This window comes from Podarcis bocagei, assembly GCF_964188305.1.
Source record: "Podarcis bocagei genome assembly, chromosome: 8".
Classification (NCBI taxonomy): domain Eukaryota; kingdom Metazoa; phylum Chordata; class Lepidosauria; order Squamata; family Lacertidae; genus Podarcis; species Podarcis bocagei.
The window spans coordinates 56078361-56105472 of record NC_138133.1 but is presented as its reverse complement, the minus strand read 5'-3'; the positions used below and the strand labels follow the sequence as shown (position 1 = coordinate 56105472).

At 37.8% G+C, this 27112-nt stretch overlaps 1 long non-coding RNA gene across 2 annotated transcripts; it reads left to right on the top strand.

The window, feature by feature from the left end:
* Nucleotides 1–2183: 2183 nt before the first annotated feature.
* On the top strand, nt 2184–25512 carry LOC308593091. Of its 2 annotated transcripts, XR_014010692.1 has the most exons (11): nt 2184–2239; nt 3817–3873; nt 5757–5801; nt 6735–6782; nt 9011–9049; nt 10210–10251; nt 11053–11085; nt 11890–11934; nt 13694–13744; nt 23200–23235; nt 25427–25512. It is a non-coding gene; the product is annotated as an uncharacterized lncRNA (long non-coding RNA). The 2 variants fall into 2 exon arrangements; XR_014010693.1 differs by lacking the exons at nt 23200–23235; nt 25427–25512 and adding an exon at nt 18658–20866.
* The last annotated feature ends 1600 nt before the right edge of the window (nt 25513–27112 follow it).

Sequence of the window (27112 nt, the reverse complement as noted above, 5' to 3'; positions counted from 1 at the left end):
GAGTCACCTGTATATGAAAAAAGCCTGAATAAAAAATGCCATATATCATGTTTACCAAGTCTATAGGGAAACATGCTCACTTTCCCTAAAAGTATTTGTTTTCTGGTTTTTGAGTTCAGTCTCTTCTTTCTGCTGACCTTTGATGTATTCTCTAAAATAATGTAGAACACAAGAGTGCTGAAGCAGAACCAGAAGAGGAAGATGAAATGGACACTTTGCTACGTCAAGTTCTTGAATCAGAGTTTGGTATGAATGAATACTTTGTCCATGGACTTCTAAAGAGAAATTTTAGAAGTAACCAATTATTTTGATCAGTTAAAAATTGTATGTAGCTAGTTACCGATCTTTCAAAACATTCTTGCTGCTGGTTGGAAATAACTGTTTGCTTTCCAAAATGCAATAATGACTGTAGTGGCTAATGACCTGCCTCTCATGTGTTTGTCCAATGATACCAGTTTATAGAATTATCCCATAATAACAGTAAATGCTTGAGGCGCAATATCAGAGCTAAGCACTCTTAAGATCCACTGATTTCTGTGAAAGGAGTAATTTTAAACTTGTGGGTTGGATGTGGACATTTCCCTCCACAAACAGAAGGGCTCCAGTCCAACAGAGGCTTTCATTCCACTTTACTGGATGCTCCTGCTGGCAAAAGGGGAAGAAGACGATTTTTGGCAGGACCTAGAAGATCAGGGTTCAAATCCCCACTATGCTATGAAGCTCACTGGAGGATCTCGGACCAGTCACTGTCTCTCAGCCTAGCCTACTACACAGGGTTGTTGTGAGGATAGCATGAAGAGGGGGAGAACTGTGTAGCTTTCTTGAGTTCCTTGAAGGAAATAAATGTAATAATAATAATAATAATAATAATAATAATAATAATAATAATAATAAAATGACCAAGGAGTCCCCTGTGCAACTTCCCATACTGTTCTTCAGGGTCTCCTAATACTCTGGGACAGATTTTCAAGGTGCACAGAGAGCTGTCTGAGGAAGGGGGGGTCTCCAAAAATGGTGTCCCCTTCCTCCAGTTAGCAAAATTCCATCTGGATTCAACCCAGTGGGCCTTAAGTGTGTTTGGATTGTACCAATGATCTGTTTAGAACGGCGGTCATTACAGAATGCAATTGGGACTGTTCTGTTGATATGCTGCTTTTCTAACATTTTAAGAAAAAATAAATGAAGCGGATGAAGAAACAGATTTTCAGGAGGAGAATAGTGAAGTACCTGAAGTTCCCACAGAACAGGATGTCTATGATGGAGACCTTGAAGATAAAGTGCCAGAAGTATTAGAAACACCAGAATCTTTCTATGAAGGTACCTGAAATATTAAGAGTATTCGGCATGTTTTTCTTTTCTTTTTCTTTTTTTGAAAGAGATTAAGAAGGTGGTGAGATATTTTACTTAGACTTTTATGGAATAAATATATGTCTTTGAGTTCATTCAGTTCAGTCAAACATGGTATGTCATCAAGTCTGTTTCAAATGACTTGTATACTGTATTGTGACCCGGTTTGGACGTAATTGGAAGGAGAGTTTAGTGAATGGAAGAAGACTGCAGCACCATGTGTGCCCTTCCTTCTGCCTTCCCCCTCTCATGCATGAATTCCTCCCATGTTCTTGTATTTAGGCATACATCTAACCTGAAGCCTAAGATTCTGAAAATGGTGGTTTTATCAGGATGTTCAAAATATTTAGAAGTATGCTTGGATTCATTTTAACCTGAATTGATGTTGCTCAAACCAAGATGCAAGGAGGCATGAGGAAATTCACTTCCAATAAAAGAAGTATTGGAAGACAGCACAAATGGTTCTGTGGTCTACTCCAGTCCTTACATTCTAGTTCCAGGATTATGGCTACTCCAAGCATATGTGTCTAAAAACTGTTAGATTAATTGGGCACTTTTCTGAAAATTGACAGTATTTTCACATAGCAGTAGGTGGTATTCAACAAAGTATTTGCAATAGCATAATGGGATTTACTTGCTCTATTCCTCCCCCCCCCACCTCCCACAAGCCCTGCCCTGTCCCCAAATGTGCTCTGGAAGGTTGGGGGAAATCCCCGAACAGCTTTTTGAGACATAGAGGGGGAGAAGAAGTGCACTGACGAAATGTTCTTCCTAGTGCTACACTGAATACAATCTTTTATGTACCTTCAAAAACAAATATTTCCCTTATTTTTCATTTCAGAACCTGCAAGTGACTATCAACCAGGAGAGTCAGACACAGATGACGGTCATGGTATGTCTGCTTTTCATAATAGCTTTGAGATGTTGTGAAGTGATACATCAGGTGATGAACATGTGAACTGTGAACTGATCCTAAATATTTGCAAATTTAATGGGAGAGATGGTTTATATGATGGAATTTTCTAAAGTGTTGGTTTTCAGCCTCACCTAAGTGGATCACAACTCTACCTATTGTATCTGAAGAAGTGTGGATGCACACGAAAACTTATATCCAGAACAAACTTAGCTGGTCTCTAAGGTGCTACTGGACAATTTTTTATTTATTTAAACTGCGTCAGACCAACACTTCTACCTACCTGGAACTTTACCTAAGACAGATTGCCATGATTCAATGCCATTTCACATTTTATGTTATTTAAATAATGCATCTTCTAAGCCAGGTGATGATAACTTACGTGTGGAGAAATATTAGTCAGCGCAAAGATGCCATACATAGGCGACTCACTCGACATTTGAGGGAAGCATGGTTCTTGTACTTTCACAATCTATAATCCTAATAAGTCTTAACTAGAAAGACCAATGTTAAAGTGGCTATGGCAAGCTGCCTTTTTTGGATTTGGCAAATCTGAAGATAAGATTCCATCAGGGTTGAGGTCTTTGTAAGGTCCTTTTGGGAGATAAATGACAGATAAGTGACAGATAAATTTCTGTTTCGGTGCTAACATTTGAGGCAGCAGTTATGTGAAGCTCTGCGCAGAGGAACATGATTATGGCGCCTGTCTGTAGTTTGGGTAGAGACAATCCAGTAAAAGGAAGACCCACAAGTGGGGATGAAATGCCCATACATAGAGAATAAAGATCAATAGAGCAAAGGGGAGAAAGGAAAAGAAAGATAGAGAATCAGAGAGAAAATATATAAGTGGGTCCCATGTTAGAGGGGTTTAATAAAATGCCAGATCAAAATATTTGAAGATAGCTGTTCTGATCAAAATATATTGTATTTCATAATACTTGTTGAAATCTATGTGCATTCATTAGTTCATCTACGCTTAAATTCTATACACAAACTGCACTGGAGTTCAAGTCCCATTAAATGCAAAGGGACATGCCCCTGAATTGACATGCACAGAATCCTTCTGTTAACTAGTTATTAAATGTTTTGAGGTAATATCTATTATTACTTTCTTTGACAGTCTGTTCCTGGGGGGAAATTTTCTACTCCAAACTTTTCATGGCTAGTGTTGATAAAAGCTGGGCCTTCCCAATTATAGTTGTGTGACTTTCTTTCCCATCAATCTTGAGTTAAAGGTAAAGGGACCATTAGGCCAAGTCATGGACGACTCTGGGGTTGTGGCACTCATCTCACTTTACTGGCCGAGGGAGCCAGCGTACAGCTTCCGGGTCATGTGGCCAACATGACTAAGCCACTTCTGGCAAACCAGAGCAGTGCACGGAAACGCTGTTTACCTTCCCGCCGGAGCGGTACCTATTTATCTACTTGCACTGCGTGCTTTTGAACTACTAGGTTGGCAGGAGCAGGGACCAAGCAACTAGTTAGTCTAACTCATTTAAACCCTCCAGCCTTGACAACAGTATTAATAGCTATTTGTGATTTAATGTAATTTTCAGATACATATGAATATCAAGCACATACGGAAGAAGCTACATATGAACCAGAAGGCCAAGGTTTGTCTGGTTATTATTCACATAGAAGTAATAGGTTATATAGAATGTGTCTGTTTCTCTATGCTTAACCAACCTTGTGAGCAATGGAACTGCAAATGTGCACATAGTTTAGATCAAGGAAAGCTTCTTTTGTCTTGGTAGGCTGTTGATCTTGCATTCCTGTTATCTTTAAAATAAATGCACAATGTGCATTTAAAATGACCCATCTGTGAAACAAAAAGGCATCCCAGAAGAGGGTTAAAAATAATGCTTATTGTAATATAGCGGTGAAAGCTCCTTGTGCTCCTATAAATTATTATTTTAATTTGTGTATATATTTATTTGTGAAATACATTGCAGTGCAGCAGTTACAGTTAATACCAAAAGATTAATAAAATACTATAATACATTTTTAATATTTTTATATACTCACATTCTCAAACTGTTAAATATTTTTATAAATGCTAAAGAAAAAGAAAAGTTAGAATCTTATGTTGCTTATTAACTATTTCACCTATACTTCATACCATTAACTTTTCCTCAGCAAATAATATGCATTCACCGAGTCTTATATTTTTACTTTGTTCCAATAAGAAATAAACAAATTCAGTTTCTTCCATAAAAACATTTTCTTCTTGACTCTTTCACTTCAAATCAGATTTGTGAACTTCTATCATGCATGCGATATCCCAGACTTTGACTACCCAAGAATCTTTTTTTGTGCTTTTCCAGTTCTGACATATTGTAATTCTGTCTGTTAGAAAATGAGTAGACATTTATGTATCTTCCCCTAGTATACTATGTTTAAGGAAACCAAATAGTATTACTACTGTATCTTTGGTGAGATCACAGGCAAAAATGTTTTTTAGAGAGCCAGTGTGGTGTAGTGGTTAAGAGCGGTAGTCTCGTAATCTGGGGAACCAGGTTTGCGTCTCCGCTCCTCCATATGCAGCTGCTGGGTGACCTTGGGCCAGTCACACTTCTCTGAAGTCTCTCAGCCCCACTCACCTCACAGAGTGTTTGTTGTGGGGGAGGAAGGGAAAGGAGAATGTTAGCCGCTTTGAGACTCCTTAAAGGGAGTGAAAGGCGGGATATCAAATCCAAACTCTTCTTCTTCTTCTTCTTCTTCTTCTTCTTCTTCTTCTTCTTCTTCTTCTTCTTCTTTATTTCCATCAATGACTAAGGACTTTGATTGAAAGACTGACTCCAACTATAAATAATATCCTTAAAATAATAACTGGCAGCCTAATTGCTGTAATAGGAAACAAAGGGAAGAAGGATGATTAATATCTGTTTTAAGAAAGGTTTTTAATTGAAACTAATGAAAAGAGGAAATGGCTTCTGACTGTCAGATGGTCAGGGCATGTGCTTGTCGTAAGTGATGTGTGATGCATGAAGCCTGTTCTTTAATACTCATTTCTGTTTTGCTTTGGAACAATTTGTACAATAAAAATACTGATTTAGTATGCTAAGAAAATGGTGATGTATGGGGGCATAATACAAATTATACACTATGATGCTAAAATGGTATATGCATCAATATATTATTAATAATAATAATAAGTAGTAGTAGTAGTTGGTTTATATATCACATTTGTATCCTATAATGCCTACATGCAGAGGGCCATATCCAACTAAGTAGTTATAAGTAGAAACTTAGAATGGAACTCTTCCATTGAATTCTGCCGTATGAGGCTAACACGTAGACTCAAACACATAATCCTCAAAACATGAATTTAGAAGTGCAGGCCTCTTTGCAAATATGATCAATATGTTAAATTGACTGTAGGAGACCTAGTGCAGTCCTGATTCCTTCCTCTTTCATCCAATCAGTCAACCAGCTGTATAGAAACATGTACTTTGATTTGCACAAATTAAAACATATTTTTGTCTGTCTTCCACAGATGACACAGAACTAAATCTAGAGGATGCTCTGGATCATAACACAGGTATTACACAGAAGTCTAAATACCTGCATTTTACAGCTGGATTCTACTTAATTTAAAAGTCAGGTTATGTTACCCAACAGAGCAGGGATTGCCGACATTTTTGGGCCTGCGGCACATCTGGAAAGAGTGCTGTAGGTACTGTCCCTTCTGGTTGCTTTTTCACCCCTCTTCCTGGGTCAGACCTGCCCCCAACAGACAAATTGAAAGAAAGCACATGCATACACACAGCCAAACATACTTTTCTTTTACGTGTGAGTAAAAAAAATCAGATCCAGTAGAATTAAAACAGATCCTCTTGAATTTGTATGATTTTACCAAGGGTCCCTGACAAACCACAATCAAATTAATGCTTACAGTAATACCGCCAACAAATCACATAACACATCTATGTATACAGAGGCAACTTGTGATATGATGGGTACTTTTGAGGTAATCCCTGGTATAAATTATGAGGATCCATAAGTATCAGTGTCTCAGATCCCTGGCAATGCTGGACAACCCTAGATCCATGTCTTTTCCAGTTCAGTCAATAGAAAAGATGTGATCTCTGATTTGATGGTTGATAGGGGAGGGGAACCAGAAGTGGTGGTGGTGATTTTAATGGATTATTCTTCTCTTTCTTTTCTAACGAATGTGGCACACTGCTCTCCTATCTGGCTATTCAATTTCCTTCCTCCCACACTGGTCCCCTTTCCCTACCCGTTCTATTAATACCTCCACCATTGCCTGTACACATGCACCTTGACCTACACAAAGACACATATCCAAGCCCTCTGGGACATTGTGGGCTACTCAGTTTGCCCTTGCCTTCCATGTTGCTTGCTATATCGGCTTCTCAGTTAAATGCTGATTAAATGCAGTAAGATGTGAATTCTTAGGAATAATATGTGACAGTAAATTTATTTCACGCATTAACCGTCTCTTTACTTGCAGAACCTTATTCACATGACACAGAAAAGCAGGACTATGTGGATGAACATGGTATGTTGTGTGACTTTATAGTAACTATGATTAAGAGCAGGACATTTGTTTTTATACTTTAGTTGTAATATCATTTGAAAGTCCTCACATTTATAACATGTTGCTGTAACAGTATGGCTGTACTGTGTGTATAAATATTACAATTATGGGTTGGAGTTTATCTCATGTCTTTCTCAGCTGATTAATGCCTGCATTTCTGGATTGGGTTGTGGGGAAAGCTTTCTGCTTCCCTACCCACATGTGTGGTATTTATGTGTGACTTAGCCATATTTTACTGTGTATAGTGGCTGAACAGTTTTATATTTATATTATATCATTTTTACGATTATTTTCTATTTCTCACCTCTTGGATATTTTATGATTAAATTATATATGAATGGGTAAGTAAGTAAGTAAGTAAGTAAGTAAATACAATGCACATAGAATGTCACCTCAAAGAAGCAGCAGACAGCTTGGCTTGTGTAAAAGGGCCATAGCTGAATCAGTTTTTCTAGCTGTATTTTAAAGTTTTAAAAACTGACAACGAAATGCAAATCATTCCTTGTGCCCAAGATTCCTTGTGCCTTACAAAAATATTAAGCTTTAATCAGCAACAAATAAGTCGTGTGTGTTATCGTGAAATATGTGATCGTTGGGGAACCTTTTCTTTCTCTGTCCCGAACATAAAATTATGCTCAGTGACAGAGAAGTACCTTTGCATGCAAAAGGTCACTGATTTGATTACCCTCAGAGGTATGAGTGGAACCACCACGAAGCATCTCCCAAGACTCCTAAACCCCAAAGGCAGTCCAGAAAGAAACTGTGACTAATGGTATCAAAAGCTGCTGAGAGGTCAGGGAGAATCAACAGGGTTGAATTTCCCCTACAAATTTCTCCTGACAAAGGTCATTTTTAAAATTTATTTTTATTTATTGACAACATAAATCTCAAAATTGATCTGGACAAGCAAATTTTGATCTAGATCAAGGGAAGTAATAGTGCCACTGTATTCTGCTCTGGTCAGACCTCACCTGGAGTACTGTGTCCAGTTCTGGGCACCACAGTTCAAGAAGGACACTGACAAACTGGAACGTGTCCAGAGGAGGGCAACCAAAATGGTCAAAGGCCTGGAAACGATGCCTTATGAGGAACAGCTAAGGGAGCTGGGCATGTTTAGCCGGGAGAAGAGGAGGTTAAGGGGTGATATGATAGCCATGTTCAAATATATAAAAGGATGTCATTATAGAGGAGGGAGAAAGGTTGTTTTCTGCTGCTCCAGAGAAGTGGACACGGAGCAATGGATCCAAACTACAAGAAAGAAGATTCCACCTAAACATTAGGAAGAACTTCCTGACAGTAAGAGCTGTTCGACAGTGGAATTTGCAGCCAAGGAGTGTGGTGGAGTCTCCTTCTTTGGAGGTCTTTAAGCAGAGGCTTGACAACCATATGTCAGGAGTGCTCTGATGGTGTTTCCTGCTTGGCAGGGGGTTGGACTCGATGGCCCTTGTGGTCTATTCCAACTCTATGAGTCTATGATTCTATGATTCTATGATTCCAAAACCAGGTCTGAAACTGGATTGAAATGTGCCTAGATAATCAGTTTCATTTGATCATGCTTGAAGCTGTCCTACCCTACGTTCTCAAGCAACTTGCCCCCAAAGCAGATACTTTCTTATTCCCTCTCTCTGTCCATGTTTGCTCAGCAGCAAGGCCTGGTGCCTTCAGTAGCTTTATCTCTAGTAAGTGTGTTTAGGATTGCAATCTTAGTTTCTTTCCCTTTCCTCCATCTGATCCACCTATCTGAAGGGGCCCTCTACAAGCTTTGCCAGCCCATTGAGATCTTCTTGATTCAAGCACCGGGAACTATTTGATGATGTCCCAGTGTTTGAAAACACCAGGCCATAGTTTCTGGAATGTCCAGTGCTGTTTCACACCAGAGAAGGGGGCATTCCAGTCACCATAAATTTGTGAGTGCATCTCTCCCCCTCTCAGTGTGCTTCCAACTTCATTTGAGATCCCTACTCTTATCCAGGCAGCTAGTCCACTTCACTAAAACTTAGATGATTAAGACAAACTGCTTTGCATATCACAATCCTTTAAAAACTTATGTATTCAAGTCTTTTTCTGGCATATATGCTAATTAATCTGACAAAGGAAATTGTGATTTTGTTACTTTTTTCTTTATTAACTCATAACCATTGTAGCATTCCAGTTTTAAAATTTTAATTATGTATTTTATTTTATTTTAGAATTGGAAAATGAAGAATTTATTGAAGCACAGAATACAGGTAAATTGACTGTGACTATGAAAAATAATGACTTGGCAGTAATGGTTTTCCTTAGCTGTTTCTTTGCTGTTTTAGCACTCACACTGAGCAAGTCATGTCCTGCATGAGTTACGTATAGGCGAACATATCTAATGAGTTATTCTGCACTTTTGAACATATAAATAATAGCAAATTATGTATTTGCTCTGTAACTGAACTGACAGCAAGGAAAGTTCTCTTCTCAAACAGGCATGGGGAAATGGATCTAAACAGTTCTCTACCTTAGTTGTTGTGGACAAAGTTGCAACAGTGACATTGGGTGACATTTTTGCCCACATGGTCTTGCAGAGCCCCTTGCAAAGCTGAGCCCAGGTTTTTACCTGCTGCATTCCTTATATATAATATCAACTATAGGGTAGATGGGTATGGCTGGGCCAAATGGGGAGCTCTGGCAGCCTAATGCAGAGGCTTGGCGAGCATAATTAGGCCTGCAGGCTATATAGAATCATAGAATTGTAGGGTTCCCCAGGCCTGTCCTAGAAGCTGAAAGAATCTGCAATTTCAGGAAAAACTGAATGCTGTCAACACAAGTCTGGTTAGTGATAGACATTGATTCTTTTGATGCAACTCCTATAATAGATACTCTCTAAGGGTCTAGCTACACATTATGTATAAACATGTAGAAAAGAACCCTAATGACAGGTTTTGTATCTTTTCCCCCCTTTTGTTGTTGTTGACAAAATGCAGCCTTAGGTGGCTTCTCTACTCTATCAACCTATTCTGACCCCAGACCCCTGAGTTCCAACCACATTTTTGTGAAAATCTGGAGTCATTCTCTTTAATTTACATAGCATGGACCTGGATTCTTTCTTTTTTTCTTAAGCAGAGAGACCTGCAGCAATATTTTGTTTCTTTCATAAAATTTATTTACCATTTTATTGTAGAAAAAACTCACCTCGAAGTGGTTTTAAAAAAAGATAAAACCATAAAATTATCACTTTTTACAACCATAATTTAAAACATACAGAAAGTTAAAACTACAATAAAATAGACTAAAACAAATAAAAACTCATACTAACTTTCTAAACATCTGGTTAGGTTTATCTAAGAATGTTTTCAACAGTTGCCAAAAAAGAATACATTTTCTTGTGAACTATATTACAACATTGTTCTCTTTTCAGATGGAGAACTGTTATCCGGACATTATTATGAAAACATGCAAGGTAAGCATATATTCATTTTATCATCATTTATCTATAAATGAATATATTCATTTATTAACTAGGGGTGGTGGTGGTGGTGATGAGAAGAATTATGCTGCAAAACTAATGCTTATTGCTGGATTAAATAAACATGCCCATCTTAGCAGCAGCTACAATATTGGCGTCTCACGTCTGCTTGAAATATGAAAACAATGTTGTAGAAAAAGCACAGCCAAGTAGGAAATGTTTGAAAGAAAATGTGATAAAAATGATGTATAGGTGGTATATTACTCCTGTGAAATTAGCTAAAATGTATAAAATAAGTAATAAATGTTGGAAATGTAAAGAAAAAGAAGGAACTTTTTATCACATGTGGTGGGAATGTAAGAAAGTGAAAAACTTCTGGGAAGTGATATATAATGAGATGAAAAAGGTGGTTATTGTCTTTTTATTATTTGCTGTACATTGTGTACAGTATCTGCATTGTATGGAGGCACAGTCAGTTATGGATTCCTGTATTCATACACAAAGAGAAATAAAGAAGTGTGCATGTGATGACCAATCCACATCTAACTTTATTGTTTCCTAAATAGCAATACTTTCCACATAAGCATTTTGTCACATTTGAAGGGATTTTCAGTTGTGTTGTCTGAATAGGTATTTTGGAGTCTGAGAACTAAAGTGTAAGGTTTCTTTCTCCTGCTTATAAAGGCTCTAGCTCTGTCTTAAATTACAATTCTTGTACACATTACTCTTTATATTGTTAGTTTTGGTCTTATAAAGGCTGTGATTTATTTATTATATTTATTATATATCTAACAGAGCCAATTGAGAGCACTGATCAAACACATGAAAGTGAGTATAAAAAATGGTTCATTCCATCTTATTAGGAATCAGTCCTAAGAATCCTTTTTAAATCCAAAGCTTATGATTTCATGATTTCTATAAATTCCCCTTATTTGTGTATAATTACCTTTATAAATTAGCAGCTTCTGCTGTTAATGATAATCATAATCATTACCACCATTATAATTATTAAAGAACATAAGAAGAGCCTGCTTCTACTGGATCAGGCCAATGGCCTATCTAGTCCAGCATCCTTGTCTCATCATCATCATCAAACCTTTATCGACATCACATACAAACATTCAGAATAAATAGGCCAGTGCGATCTCATTGCCATTTCAACAGTACAGTCATTTGCCAAAGGGAAGAAGAGGTGAGCAATCTATTATCCTCTTCTCACAGTGGCCAGTCAGATGCTTTTGGGAAACCCACAAGCATGATTCAAGCACAATAGTCCCATTTTAGGATGTTGCAAATCCACAAGGTATCTTTTAGAGCTAAAAGCTCTTTCAGCAGTACTCAGTTGCCAGGATCCAATTTGTTATAATGTCATTTTGTCTTTGACCTGTTTCTTCTTTTCTCAAAAGTATGTCAGTTTAATAATTAAAGCAAATTCCCATACCTTACCTATCCACTTATTAGTAACGGCTGCTACTTAGGCCTTCCATTTCTGTGCAAACATTATTCGTCCTGCAGCTGTCATATAAGGGAATAATTGTGTGTGCTCTTTCTTTGTGAGGTGTTGTTTTTGTTAGTTTAAGTTGGTTGCTACTCTAACAGCATGTTATCTAATTCATTTTTATGTGCCCATAGATGAAGCAGATGTTCCACATTCTGCTACTGAACAAATTCATTCAGGTACGTTTGCATGAATTAACCAAGGTGGGAGAAATTAATTTGAGTATAACTTTTATTAAAGTTATTTTTCTCTAATGAATGAAAGCACTTTTTACCTGCTGTTTATGTGTGGAATAAAAGGAATACTGGACAGAGAACTGCTGAGAAACTTCATTGTACAAGATGATGGTTTTTAACCACTGAATGTATTGATAAAAATTTAGACATCTGGATCTTAAAGGCTCTGAATGTATTTACATACTACATATTTGCATGTCACTTTGACATTTGCTTCTGTGAATTCAAATAATCACAAATCAGTGTGGACTCATACGGTGTCCTGTGAGAAGTACTGAGAAATGTATTCAGGCTATTTTTTGCTAGTACCTCTTTGCTGTCCTAGGAAAAGTGAGTATTAAGTTTCTCTGTCAGGAGGAGATAGAAGAGATCAAACCTGTCCCCCATTTTTAAAGCTACCTGTCTCAAGTGTGGCAAGGAAGGTTACTAGGATATTTGTGAACCTGATTTCCCTTTGCCTTCTCTTACCATATAACATAGCCATCTAGACTCTGAATTATGCTAATAGCAGGGATTCATACTGGAATTCAAGAATGACCACCTACATAGTGGCTATGGAGGGTGCAATTAAAAGTAGGAAAAGGACTCTTTGCCACCTCTCTTTTTACCCTGTAACACACTCCTCTCACCCATTTTTTACCCAGCCATGTTTCTAGATGTGCTTGTATGTCACTGGGGAAAAGCAGCAAGTGGGAAGAAAGTTAATCATTTCATTGTACCCACCATTTTACTGTTTCAAATAACACCTACCCACCCCTGCTGCTTTGCAGCTATTTTGTGGAGACCCAGGTCACTCCTAAATGTGAAGTGCCAGCTGAAGTTGAGGATTCTGTGAACTAATTGGTCAGCTACCTAGCTTTCTTAAGCTTTTTGGTTCCTGGATGTCTGCTGGGCAATCCTCTGTTGTATTTGATATACTCCATAGTTAGGGGAAATCACAGAGTCCACTCTACCAGCCAGCTTAGCAAATTTGTTTTGACATCCTCTGCACTTGAACATGCTTTTGTACAGCCTTTTCTTTTCTTATGGAAGCTCAATATTTCAAAGTTACTTTAAGGAGACATGCATGGATATCACTGGAAGAGGGTATACATCTTTAAGAATGGAGTACACTGCCAAACCATAGCTGTTATGTTGAATCTGCCCTGCCTTTGCAACAAACATCTGTTTGTTTTTAAGGACTCAAGTGTTTGTATATGACTCCATTAAACCACTCATTTTCTTTGGTTTTCTCATTTCGGAAGTCAAAATTATTTTAAAGAAAATACTGTAGCTGAAATATCCAGCTATGATAGCTCAAAGCTCATAAATATTTAGATATTTGGCTTAAAAAATAAGAGAGTATTTTATGATGTATGTGTTAAAAGTAAAATGCTTGGGGAAAACAAGAGGGAAGAGAATGCTGTATTTTATATCTGTGTCACACACTTATGCTGTAATGTACAATTTGACAACCTATGTGCTCTGTATCATCCTTAAAGTTCATACAGTCATTGCTGATTTTTAAAAAAGAATTTAAGCTTGTATTTATCTTATTTCTTTAATTATGTCTGTATAACTACAAAATCAGCCTGAATATATTTTGGTTTATATAAAATGTATCAATTTGTTTAGTAGAAATTATTATTAGTAATAATAGTAATAATAGCACAGGCATACACAGTATAAGATAACATAAGTTTTTCCAATTTGTTAACCATAGATGACAGAGAACATACAGAAGATCATGTGACTGCTCAACCCCATGAGACAGGTTTGTACATTATTTTGTCATACTATGCTAAAACCTGTTTATGTAATGGTGCTTATATATGAGTGTGCCCAGCATTGTTCACCAGGGCACATACTTTTTCTGATTACTTCTGTTCCATTATATAACAATATGTCGTGAGCAGAACTATTTTATTAATTCAGTTTCTTAGAAACTGAAATGCACATCATAGTTCATTAGCCTATATTCATTTATCCACTTATTTATTTTATCATAAATTAAAAGCTTTTAAAAATGCTTTTAAAAGCCAGCCCTAACTTGGGGTCACCTGGCTCCTGGTATGATTATAGTGCCAGAGCCCTTGCTACATTCAAAGTTCTACTAGTACCACCCATCCAGGGCAAAGGGCAAAAAGCTCTCGAGTTTGGGGTTGTTTTTTTGCTCTGCTGTGCCAGCTCAAGCTGGCTCCTCACCTGACAGTGGGCTGCCTTAGGTTCTAGCAAATCCTTGGCCAAGCCTCTTTTTTTAATCCCTACTCTGCCCAGTTTTGAGGCCATGCATGGGTTATCAGTGGTGGGTACTCTTGGTAGCTTTCCAGCTGTGCCTACAACAGGCACAGTGGTGACTTCTGTGGTGATGGAGCTCTTACTCCAGCAGAGCCAGTGGATGTGGCACCTCCAACTAGTCCTTGGGTTAGGATATCCCCTTAGATATCAGGGCAGTGTACAAAATAGCTTGATACAGTACAGTGTTAACGGATACCCATTTCTATAGCCTAGTCTAGCGGAGTGTTCAGACTATCCCTTTTGAAGTTACCATTTCAGCAAACCCAACTAACTTTTCCAAGGAAAACCATAATAGTTAAAGAAAGTGAATAAGCAGCAATTTACTAAGAGTGTAGTTATCATTTCTCATACATATGTGTATATAGATAAATATATAGATAGATATAGATAGTTGTACCTTGGTTGCCTTGCAACTCGAATGTTTTGGGTCCTGAACACCGCAAACCCAGAAGTGAGTGTTCTGGTTTGCAAGCGTTCTTTGGAACCCAAACGTCCAATGCAGCTTCCGTGGCTTCCGATTGGCTGCAGGAGCTTCCAATAAGATCCAGTAAAGGTGTAGAAAACAACAGTGAGTGACTCACATCCACAATGAATGTCTTCTCAAGCCCTGTCTCTGGCATTGTGAGAAGAAAGCTTCAGCTGTACATATCTCTGTCGCAGAGTTTGTTTATAACCACCAAGGAGATGCATGTGGTGGCTGCTACTGTTTCTGGAAGTCTCTGGCTCACATGGGTAAGGCTCCTTTAACAGCAACACGACAGAAAAGGTCATATGTTGACATTTGACCTTACGAAAGCTTCTGAGTCGGGCTTCTTTTCTGTTTAGGGCAAAAAAGGGACTTTGCAACCACTGCTGTATCTTGCTCATATCACAGACCCACCATGTGTTGCGTCTGCTTTGCCTTCACCTTGCTTTATCTAGTATTGCCTTACTCCCAGAATGTGGTATCATGACTTGGCAGGATCTGGATTCAGGAACACGTTGCAGGCAATAGAGACCTATAGCCTGCAACTTGGAATAAACAGTCAGCTTTCCAGGTACATCTTCAGTCAAATGGAGTTGACACAAAGGCACAAGTCTAAACTTCCTGGCAAAGAGGGACATGATCTTTTGATGTGAAAAGATCGCCAGCAACACAGCTGCAGTGACTGCTTATCAACACCAAATGTGGGAGAAATTTGATTTTGTATTTCATGCCTCTCACACACTAAACTGATACTTTGCATCCCATAAAATGATGGCATTAGATTAGCACCAAAGCATTATTACATGTGCTAACATTTTCATTTCCATCCTCAGTATGTTTTTAGTGAGTCAGAATGAGTAAATACAAAGGGATTTGATCTCAGCTGCAAATTTCCAGATTCTTAAGTGGTAGATGGAAATATTCATAGCTTTGGGCTTCTGTAAAGCACATTGCTTTCTGTTTATTTTTTGTTTTTATTTCAGCATTTAACCCTACTTTTTGTTTTTTTGGGAAATGGAATATTCTAAAAACTATTCCAAGGCACAGTTGAGATAATAAAAGTCTTTGCCTGCAGGGCTCAGGTTAAATTTTAAAAGAGTCCCAGTTTTGGGGAATCACAGTGGTGAGAGTGCCTTTGTGTGCAGTTCATGCTTTTGGGCATCCCATAGGCATCTGGTTGGTTACTGCAACAAAAGAATGCTTGGCTACATGAGCTTGATCCATCTGGCATTTCTAAAGAAATGTCAGTGGTGGATTAATGAGTAGCATGTGGTAAATACTCTAGAAATAAATGTTGCTGCTGCAAAATATAGTTGAGATGATCAGGTAACATTAGATTTGCAGATATGGTGAACTCATGGATGACTGCAAGGGAAGTAGGAAAGTACAGAAGTGCCATAATCATCAGAGTTCCAGTTTTCATTGACTAAAAAAGAAGGCTACCACTGTTGAACCAGAAATATGAGGCAAAATATGTAAGCACTGTTTTCCTTGTTTTGTAAACTAGCATGATTGCCAGTGAATGAAATCATAGCAATGAGTGGCATTAAGAAAACAGATCTAGCCAATTACACAAAGATATGGCTAGAGCAGGGGGAGCCAGCATGGTATCCCCATATGTTGTTTGACTACAATTCCTATCAGCTGCAGCCTGCATGCCAAATAGTTGAGAATGATGGTAGTTATTGTCCAGCAACATCTGGAGGATACTACGTTGACTACTCCTGGGCTAGAGTCTAGTGAAGAAACTTGTTGGTTGGTTTTTAAGGCTTATATGCTGGTCTCCTATGATGTAAAAAATGATTGCTGCTTCATAGAGAGCCATTCATGTATCCAGGATTTTAGTGTAGCTGAGTTTGGGGAGTCAACTCAAAAAAGAAAAGATAGCAACAAAGAGGAGTTCGTGATCTTTCTAACTCAGGTTTTATTTAATACCAAAAAAGTGCCCCTTCCCATTTGTCAGCATTAAAAAAGAAATCTTAATGCAGCTAACACCTATCGTTATTTTATCCTTACTGCAAGCCGGGGGAGGGGACGCAGAACACTATGGCTGAGTGTATGCACAATGTAATCCAGTGTTTATATCAATATGCTGAAAAGTATGGGGAGTTATAGTACTTTATAACAACCCTGAAATATAGACCTTTGTTGTTACTCTGACGTGCTGGTGTGTTTTTGTGTGTGTGTGTGTGTGTGTGTGTGTGAGAGAGAGAGAGAGAGAGAGAGAGAGAGAGAGAGAGAGAGAATTAAGGCTTGATGGGGGTTAGTTGAGGCAGGGAAATAATTGTTGGTTTGAGTAGTCATCAAAAGGTGTCTGGATGCCAGGTCTACCCATCAGAAGCAACAGATGGAATATATGGAATATAAGTTCATCAGATGCAGGCCTAGGTCTTCTAGAAATTGTAGGCCTGTTCTCTCATACTAGTTACATTTGTTTCGAGTATTTGCTTTGCTGCTGCCTCGGGGGGGGGGGGGAATCCTTTGTATGCCCGTGGATGAGCTTAAAGTGAATCAAGAATGGATTGGAAATAAAGGCTTGGCTGTTGAGAAGAGAGTTGAAAAGGAGAGATAAGCAATAGAGAAGGAAAGGTTGTTTCTGGTAGGAAGGTAGAAATGGAAGGAGAATATGAAGAGGACAAGTTTGAAATATCTAACAGAAAGTGAGAGAGTACAAAAAATTGTGATTGCAGCAAAGTTATGAATGTGTAAGCAGCAGAGAATGCATCTTGAAAATAAAAAGACTTTGGCAACTGGATAGTTGATGGAGTCAAACATAAGGCTAAGATTGTGATGGCGAAGATAAGGGTAACATTAACAGAATAGAGATTCATCCAGTTAAATTTATATTGGGTGTGGTGGTCATGGCACTCTCCTGCAGCATGTGAAGTAGCAGTTCTATAGGCACAGCAAGTCAGATGACCATTTAATTGGGGCAAGCAGCACCTGTTCGTATGCGAGCGGCATAGTAGTAAAGCACACTGTAGCTCCCATTTTGTTATAAGTGGCTAGCGCTGCCTTCAAATTCAGTGCCTTTTCTTTATCCATACTGTTGCGTCTAATCAGTAAAACAGGCCACAACTGTGTGTGTGTTTGGCCCACCCAATGTGCAATAACTGCAATTGATCCCACAGAATTGCACAGGATGTTATATCAGATGCATCAGCATAAATTTTCCTCTGCCCTGTTCCAAATACATACATATAACAACCCAGGATGGAACCATGTAGATGAAGAGCTATGCAGACAGATAACGCTTGGTTTAGCCTCCACCCTGGGGTTATCTCCATGTTATGTCTTCGCTTTTTCCCATATAAGTGAATGGTTGCCAGTTACCCTTCTTGCAAGGCAGAGAAGTAAAATACTGCAATTGTAGAGTGTTGGGGTGTAAGCAAATCTGCCCTTCCATCCTTAACACTGAATGGCCGAACCCTCATTGTAGAGAGTTCTTACTCTACAAGTATGTTTTCATTATAGTAATGCATTTTTCTCATAATATGCATGTATGGTCAGAGGCGTACCTAGGCTCCCTTGTACCCTTGGCAAGGAGAGTGGGCAGACTCCTAACCACTCTGAGCCAGAGTGGAGAGGTATGATTTCTGCGCTTCCTTGGACCTGCACCTTTGGCAGGGGCCAATCTGGCCATCCCCTAGGTACATCCTCGTATATGGTGTGCATGTGTGCGTATGTGTGTAGTGGGGGAAGATATTTTTGTTTTCTTGCTCAAAAAGGCTGTCCTTCAAGGTCTGCTGTTGCTTGCCCTCTTTAATAGATAGCAACTTTGTGTCTAAAACTAATACAGTTTTAATAAAAGGTACAACCAAATTCCTTTGCTACAAAGTTGCATATTAGTAATAAATAATATTTTTAAAAATAATTTGTATCATGGTTGGTCCTCTAATTTAGATCTCCCCTTATTTTTTCAGATACTTAAAGCTTCAAAAAGACTGTCCCTACAGCAGGAGGACCAGCCTAAACCATTCTCTACACAATGGGAACAGATGTTTGTTATAGACTTTATGCCGTAATTAACTAAGCAGTTGAGAAACTTGTGGTGGAGGGAGAAACACTAAAGGTGTTTCACAAGTGATGCTAGGAGACTTTCCCATTTGAGTTGCATCTCATGTAGATGTTGTTAATATGGTATTAGCCAGAAATAGAACACTATTTTTAAACTGAATATATATTCTGATCAATGCAGACTTTTCATTCAATTTGTAGATGCAAAAAAAACAAACCTATTTACGCATCACTTGTGAAACTCTCTGAAAATGTGTAGCACTCAGTTCACATTTTAGTATAGCTTTAGCATATATTTAGAACCCCAATATACATTTTTAACATTTTGTAGCTTTTAATATACATGTTTTTATTTTCTCCCTTATTAGTGACCAAGAGGTTGTAGTATCTGAATTTTACATGTGTCGTTCACATAATTGTAATATGCTATTTATAATGTAGCAACAAATGATTTAAGATTTTAATATATATATATCTGTGGATACATTAAAATTTGGAAGCAATCTTAGTTAGCAAAGTTTTAAAATGTGATCAAATAGCATTGTGATATATTTACATTCTTTTATGGCAAACACTACTAAAATAGAGCTGTGAAATTTTGGCTTGGACGTATACTTGTTGGTTAGTAATTATTCTAGCTGAGCTCAGCTCACTTTAATCTATGTTCAGGTGTAGCAAACACCTTAATGATGGACATATCTACAGAATTACTTAAATAATTACACTACACACAAACGTTCTTGTTGTAACCACCACTTCTGATGAACACTGAAGAATTCCATAGCAGTCTGGAAGTTTGCAGAGCTTACATTGAAAATCCACTTGGGCTTAATTGTATTTTTTTTTTCATTTGCCCTTAGACCCGCCATTGTAATGCACTGTTTGTCAGCAGTTATATCAGCATAAGTACCTAAACTGTATTCCCACAACTGCTTAATCAACAGTAGCCCCTCTGAAATAAATGGGATTATTGTGAGGCAAGGGTTGTAGTTATCTGATGAGTCTATCTATTGAGTCAGAATATGATAGATTTCAACAAATATTCTTTACCAAAAATTGCTTATTATAAATATAAATCAGTATTTATTAATAAAATCCTTATTTTGCTCACAAATGAAGGTAAACTTTTTTTAAAAAAGTTAGGGCTATAGATAACTATTGCATGGTGTTGTTGCATTACAATAGATCCACATTACTTTAATTATTTTATCCTTTTTTGGCTCAGGAATAGTTCTCATTTTAATGCTCTGAGAAAGATAATCTCAGTTTAATCTGAGATATCAGTAGGAAACACTAAGTAGCATTGAAGTCAATAAGAATTCACTAGGATTATTGTGGAATCTTTGACTTTTGAACTGTAGCCAGCACTTGGAGATAATTAGATTTATTTATTTTTTAAGTAGAAACATGAGTAAGGAGAAATGTGATGCATTTTTCTTGGCTTGGAATCCAATATATTGAGAGGTCTACATAGTTTGTATGTAGCATATATCCTAGATTTCTGTGAGCATATTCCCTTCCCACATGGGTACTGCATCTGTGCATGAATGATTCCCTTAAAATATAACAGAGCCTTGTTCTCACCACCACAAGCTGTGCACCCACAGGCATTACACCAGGCCAATGCAGGGAATGGGAGACTGTACAGGAAGGATCATGCCATTCATACTTTTCAGGAAGCAATAGTCCTCTAGTTCTGTTAATACCGATTGAGACATTGTATTGTTTTATCATTGATGTGTTTGCCACCCTGGGCTCCTTGGGGAGGAAGGGTGGTATATAAATTTAAGTAATAAATAAAATAAAAGTGTTATTCTTCATTGAATGAAAAATTGCATATTTCTAAGTGGAAGAGCAATAATTTTTTATAAAGCCATATTTTTAAGGACATGCGAGAAAAATAGGATTGTGTTTTTGTACAATAGCGGCAATATATTTTTAGACTGCTGGAGTGAGAAAATTATTATGCTGTGATCAAGTTCTTAAAATGCTTATAATTACATAATTTTCATGTTTACACAAGTGTGCCATGGGGGCAAGGTAATGGGGACTTTTAAAAGATGAACTTTTTCTTCTGTGTAATGATTGGTTGCAATAAAGTACAAAAGAACCTTTTCACTGGTGCAGTCATTATTTTTCAAAACGCTGACAAAACATCTCTCTTCAATAACACTTTTGTGTCTTCTTTATACCATTTGAAATCACTAGTTATTTTATTATGCAGAACTGGTGGTTAAAACCAGCTTAATGTGAATTCATGTACGTCCTATATCTGCATATAAACTTCTACAGTTTATATGCTTGCAATCTTTTTTTATTCTGAAGTGTTCACCAGTTTTATCATAACCTCTTACCCTTTCACTATGAAACAGAAGCAGGCTAGTATCCTCCTTAGTCTGTAGGTTCACAATGTATGTGCTAAGGCAATATCTGGAGCTGATGGTGGATTTTGTTTCAATACAGCAGCTTGTACCAATAACTGTTCCTCGATGTTCCTAAATGCTTTAGTGATTGGGAGGTTTATAAAGTGGTACCTCGGGTTACATGCGCTTCAGGTTACATCCGTTTCAGGTTGCAGACTCTGCTAACCCAGAAATAGTACCTCAGGTTAAGAACTTTGCTTCAGGATGAGAACAGAAATTGCGCTCCGGCAGCATGGCGGCAGCAGGAGGCCCCATTAGCTAAAGTGATGCTTCAGGTTAAGAACAGTTTCAGGTTAAGAACGGCCCTCCGGAACAAATTAAGTACTTTACCCGAGGTACCACTGTAGTGAGCCAGGAGGAGAGGAAAACTAGATCTGATTCATGAGCCATCATGAAATCTTTTAAGGCACCATGGTGCTGGTTATATTACTTCCACCACATCCCTCTGTTATACTATGGATAGAACTGAAACAGATAATTTAACATAACCAGAGGAACTTACTTCACATGAGCAACACAGAGTCTTTTGGCATCTTAAAGACTAAAATCTATATTATGACATAGTAGTTTTTAGTTTTTAAGGTACCACAAGGCTCCCTGTTTTTATTGCAGCAAATGAATGTGACTAACCTGCTGAATTTGCTTCACAGGATGCTAGATGTTACAATAGAACTGAAAAGCAGTTAGCACCAAAACTCAAAGCAAAAATGAGGCAAAGTCCCAAAATGTATGGGGGTGGGGGGTGGGACTAAGATTCTTTTGTTACACATGCCATATAATGCAAATTAATTAATAGGCTAAAGGTAGTTGGGAAATAACACATTACATATTTGTCTAGAACATAAAAAGGTTATTGAGTCCTGACAGGGTTGGAGTACTCTAAGATACACCTGACCTTAATTTTGCATATATATTTAAAAAACTCTAAATAACAACTTTTAGGACCACTTGCTCAGGATTTGAACTGCAATGGATACGGTGCTGGAGTTTAATCCTCACTATGATCCTGAAGAAAATCACTCCATAGAAGCTATTATTAGCATCAGGAAGGGAGTTCCCACTGGTGCTCAAATCACATATGATAGCTCAGATCATGGCAGTTCATACAGTTGGAGACTGCACATGAACTTGACCAAGTACTGCGCACATCAATTGCCCAACATTCTACCAGAAGCAATCACACTGGGGTGGAGGGGACTGGCACCTATTAGTTTTCCCCAACCTGATGTCCGCCTTCCATGTTGGTAGTACCACTTCCATCTTGGACCATTGGCCATACTGGTTAATTGTAGTTCAAGACACCTGGGAAGGTATAAGGCTAGAGAAGGTTGGCATGCATAAACCAGGTGTAAGGCATAGTGTAAAGGGAGCTGAAATGTTGGGTAAACTGAATTAAACCACCACCACACTGTTGTCTATATATAGAAGTCTGAAAGTTCTATACATAAATTACCAGTATATTCAAGAGAGAACTAGTTATGTTAATCTGAAATGCAGGAAGATGAAAAATATAATTGGTTTATTAAGTTAAGAGTCTAACTTCCATTAGACGGCAAAAACTTCCATTCATTTGAATGAAGTGGATTGACAATGAATAGATACGATCTTTAGTCCTTACCTTTTCCGCCACAACTGAAACAATTATTCTTAACTCTCTGCATATAATAATTATTATATCATATTATATTATATTATATTATATTATATTATATTATATTATATTATATTATATTATATTATATTATATTATATTATATTATATTATATTATATTATATTATTATATTATATATTATATTATATTATATTATATTATATTATATTATATTATATTATATTATATTATATTATATTATATTATATTATATTATATTATATTTGGACATTGATAGATTTAAAAACCTGACAATGTTGCAAAATGAAGATATACCCATTATTTTGTGGGTATTATTCCAGTTGTATGCATTTTAAAAATAGCACTGCGGTGATGATACAAAACTTTTTTCTTTTTTTTTACATATTCCAGGACAAAGTGAAAAAGAAACTCAGCAAAAAGAAAAAGGTAAGATAATGTGAATGTTTAGTTTTTGCCTTGGTGCATGGAACAGAGAAAATGTTCAATTATTCTATTGCACAAGTTTTGGAAGTTTCTTTTGGAGACTGTTTGCTTGGAGACCTTTGAGTAGCAAGTGACATATTCACCATCTTCCTTAAGTTAGGACCCAAAGCATTGTGTTTAATTCAAATCAGCAGCCACTAGGCCCTTGACCACCTTCGAGAACTTTCTCCTTACAGGTGAGGGACACAGCAAAGAGATGGAATCCGCAATATACAAAATACTGCTCCAAAATCCCACAAACCCCCTTGATGCAATCAAAGAACACTGGGAGGATGACATAGGCTATGAAATTAACCCCACACATTGGACTAGAATGTGGTCTAAACCTCCCTTTAAGTCCATATCAGCCCAAAGAAAGTTTCACTCTGAAACTCACCTCCAGGTGGTACTTAACACCATGGAAACTGGTGCTGATCCGCCCAGGAACCTCACCAAGATGTTGGAGAGGTTGCACCTCCACAGGCACATGCCTCCACATGTGGTGGGAATGCCTTAAAATCCAACCTTCTGGACAGCAGTCCTACAAGAGATATGCAAAATAACTAAACAAGTATTAGAAGTCACGCCAGAACTGGCCCTACTGAACACCTTCCAACATCATAATGACCACTCACATTATACACCTTGCTACATTTTGTGTCCCTATTATACAGCACTAGCAGAAGCAGGGGCCTTTCATTTACTTGGATAGTTCAGGAACATGATACCATATGGTGGATTGCCGACACAGTGTCCTGAAGCATATGGGTGTTCTTGGAAAGAGTCCATGAAAGCATGCCTTCCAGGTCTTGGAAAATAAGATCAAATGATTCTAATGGCCTGTTCTGCACATTTGTTCCTTATGCTGATCATTTGTCATATTGTGGTAATAACCATAAGCCTATGATGTTCATATATTTAGCCAAATCCTTTAAAACAGGGATAAGGAACCCATTGTGCTCCAGATGTTGTTGAACTGCAACTCCTGTCATTCCTGACCATTGGCCATGCTGGATGAAGGTGGTGAGAGTTGGAATCTAACAGCATCTGTGAGGGTGGGTTCCCAAGGTTCCCAATTCCTGCTTTAAAATCAGGTATAGAGGTTCTTTGTGATTTGATCCTTAATCCTACTATCCTGTTACCCCTTCCTCCTGCACCGATACAGGGAAATGGAGTTGCTGACAAACCTAGTGGCTGAATGACTGAATAGCTCAATGACTACCAATGGCTTCAGAGACAGTTGTGATCTTTCAGATAGTTTGTAACTACTCTGGGCTACGATGAGGGCACCGTTGCCTTTTCAGGTGCTGGCCAGATGCTACTGCAACCTGCAGGAAGCAGGGATAGCCACCATCTTAGATGACTTTAGGCAAATTCATGGAGGAGAAGGCTATCAATGACTACTAGCCATGTTGGCTATATTCTGCTTCCACAGTTGGAGGCAGTAATACCACTTACCAAAAACCACAGGAAGGGAGATGGCTCTTGTGCCCTGATCTTGTTTGCTGGTTTCCCACCAGCATCTGGTTGGCCACTAAGAAAGCAGAATGCCGACTACATGGACCATTGTCCTGAGTCAGTAGGCTCTAACTATGTTCTTGCATTCTTAACAATTTGGACTGGAAGACAAGAAATTTTAAAAAGAAAGGGAAATGTTTATAATGTATATACAAAAGTAATGCAAACAGATCAAAACATTAGCAGGATTCTAAATACACTAAATGAAATAGAGAGTATGGATAACTTAGGAAGATGGAATAATTGGAGAAATGTCAATATGCAGTTAAAATAGAATTAAGAGGACTCATGGTTGGGATGGGGGGGGGAGTCAAGAGGGTAATCTCAATATGTGGAATTGTAAGATTTTTTGATGTAAGTTTATCTTTCTCTTGTGTTCTTTTCTTCTTTTCATTCTTTTTTTTTCTCTCTCTCCCCCCCCCCCCCGCCTTTATTTTTGGAAATTCAATTACACACACACACACCAGTTTGTACTGGTCATAGTATTATTGTAACTGTGTAAATACAAAAACACTAGTTTTGCTCCATATTGTTAGATATCCTTCAGCATGCATTAAGGTGTTAAAGAAGTTCATAAATAGTCAATTCTGAATTCTGGGAAGAATTCTGCATTTCTTTTTAATCTCTTTTTTTCTAGTGAAGAAAAAGAAACCAAAATTGCTGAATAAATTTGATAAACAGATTAAAGCTGAACTTGATGCTGCAGAGAAGCTGCGCAAAAAGGTAACGATGAAATTCGACTGAGCTTAAATTGGCTGTTGCTGGAGAGAACATAAAGATGGGCAGTAGCACCATGCATAAAATTCTAGACATAGAGAACCTTAGAAGGTGCTGATAAACACTGCAAATGGTTGTGAACCCATCTATTGGCAATGCTAGTGAATCACAATATAGGCTTATGTCTGTTGTAAGGGATGGATGGACAAAGACAGCGATTCAGTACTTTTAAAATGTATAGACTGTAGCTCAGTGGTAGAGCATCTGCTTTGAATGCAGAAGGTCCCAGGTTCAGTCCTCAGCAACTCCGGGTAAGGCTAGGAAAAGACTTGTCTGAAATCCTGGAGAACTGCCGTCAGTCAGTGTAGACAAAACTGAGCTTGGTGGAATAATGGTCTGATTCAGTGTATGGTTGCTTCCTGTGACATTTTATGCAACTGAACCTGGGAAGTAGGCCAGCCCAATAAAGAAAAACTTGCAGTTCTTCCAGATGTGATGGCAGCCTTGAGTTTTAAAATCTATATATTTTTCTCATATTTGCATACCTCTTCATAACCGATGCTTTCAAGGATTTCACAGCTGTGAAATAGCCCATAAGAAGGTACCTAAATAATTTCACTTTGATGCCTTAAATTGTGTATTTAATTTCAGTAGGATTACTCTGAGTAAAACTCAAATGAATATCACCCATCATATTCAATCAATTTTTTTCTTATGTGTTTTAATAGCCCCCAATATGCTTTCATTTCTCCCCCTCAAGATGTTCACTTTAAGGCATTTCATAACAAAAAGGGAAATTTCAGGGATGGCCCCAGATGTTTCCCTCCCTGAGGAAGAGCAGTAAATACCACCTTCTCCCTCTCCCTCTCTTCTGTCTCCTGTCTCCCCCCCCCCACCCTGAGCCCAAACCTAGCTGGTTTATTTTAGCATCTAAGACATAAAATCCCACAAGCACTTTTCCCTGGGTACAAAAATATAATAACTTGTTGCTCTTCCATGACACTCAAAATCCACTGCCTGTGGTCATCAACCCACTCTAGTGCTGATATTTTAGATTCCCCTGCCATTCCCTTCCACAATCATTTAATAATGTTAATATTTTATTTTTATTTAAGCAACAACAATCCCGACCTCATACACTGTGTTTATTTAAAAGGTGTATTATACATTACCAAACTATAACAGATAGCTTCCCTAGCTGTCACTGTAAGTGTTGTGTGCCTACTGCCTTTTCCCACAAAAAATGTTTTATAAATGACCGAATTATTTTTAGCCGCTTTGTTAGCTGGTGACTTCTCAGCACTTTTATTGGAAATGTAAATAATAATGAATGTTAATATTTTTCCTACACATGATATTTTGCAAATTACTTCAGATAACAATGGCTTTCTTTAGGGAAAAGCTGAGGAAGCTTTGAAGGCATTTGAAGCATTAGTCAACAAGTATCCCCAAAGCCCACGGGCAAGATATGGAAAAGCGCAGGTAAAAAATGAGCAAGCAATGTATGGAAAGACAAATTGTCTAGTTGTGTGTGTCTCTGTTTGTCCTAGACTATAAATCCAGTCATCTCCAGGATGAACACAATGGGAAATGTGAATGATCTTGC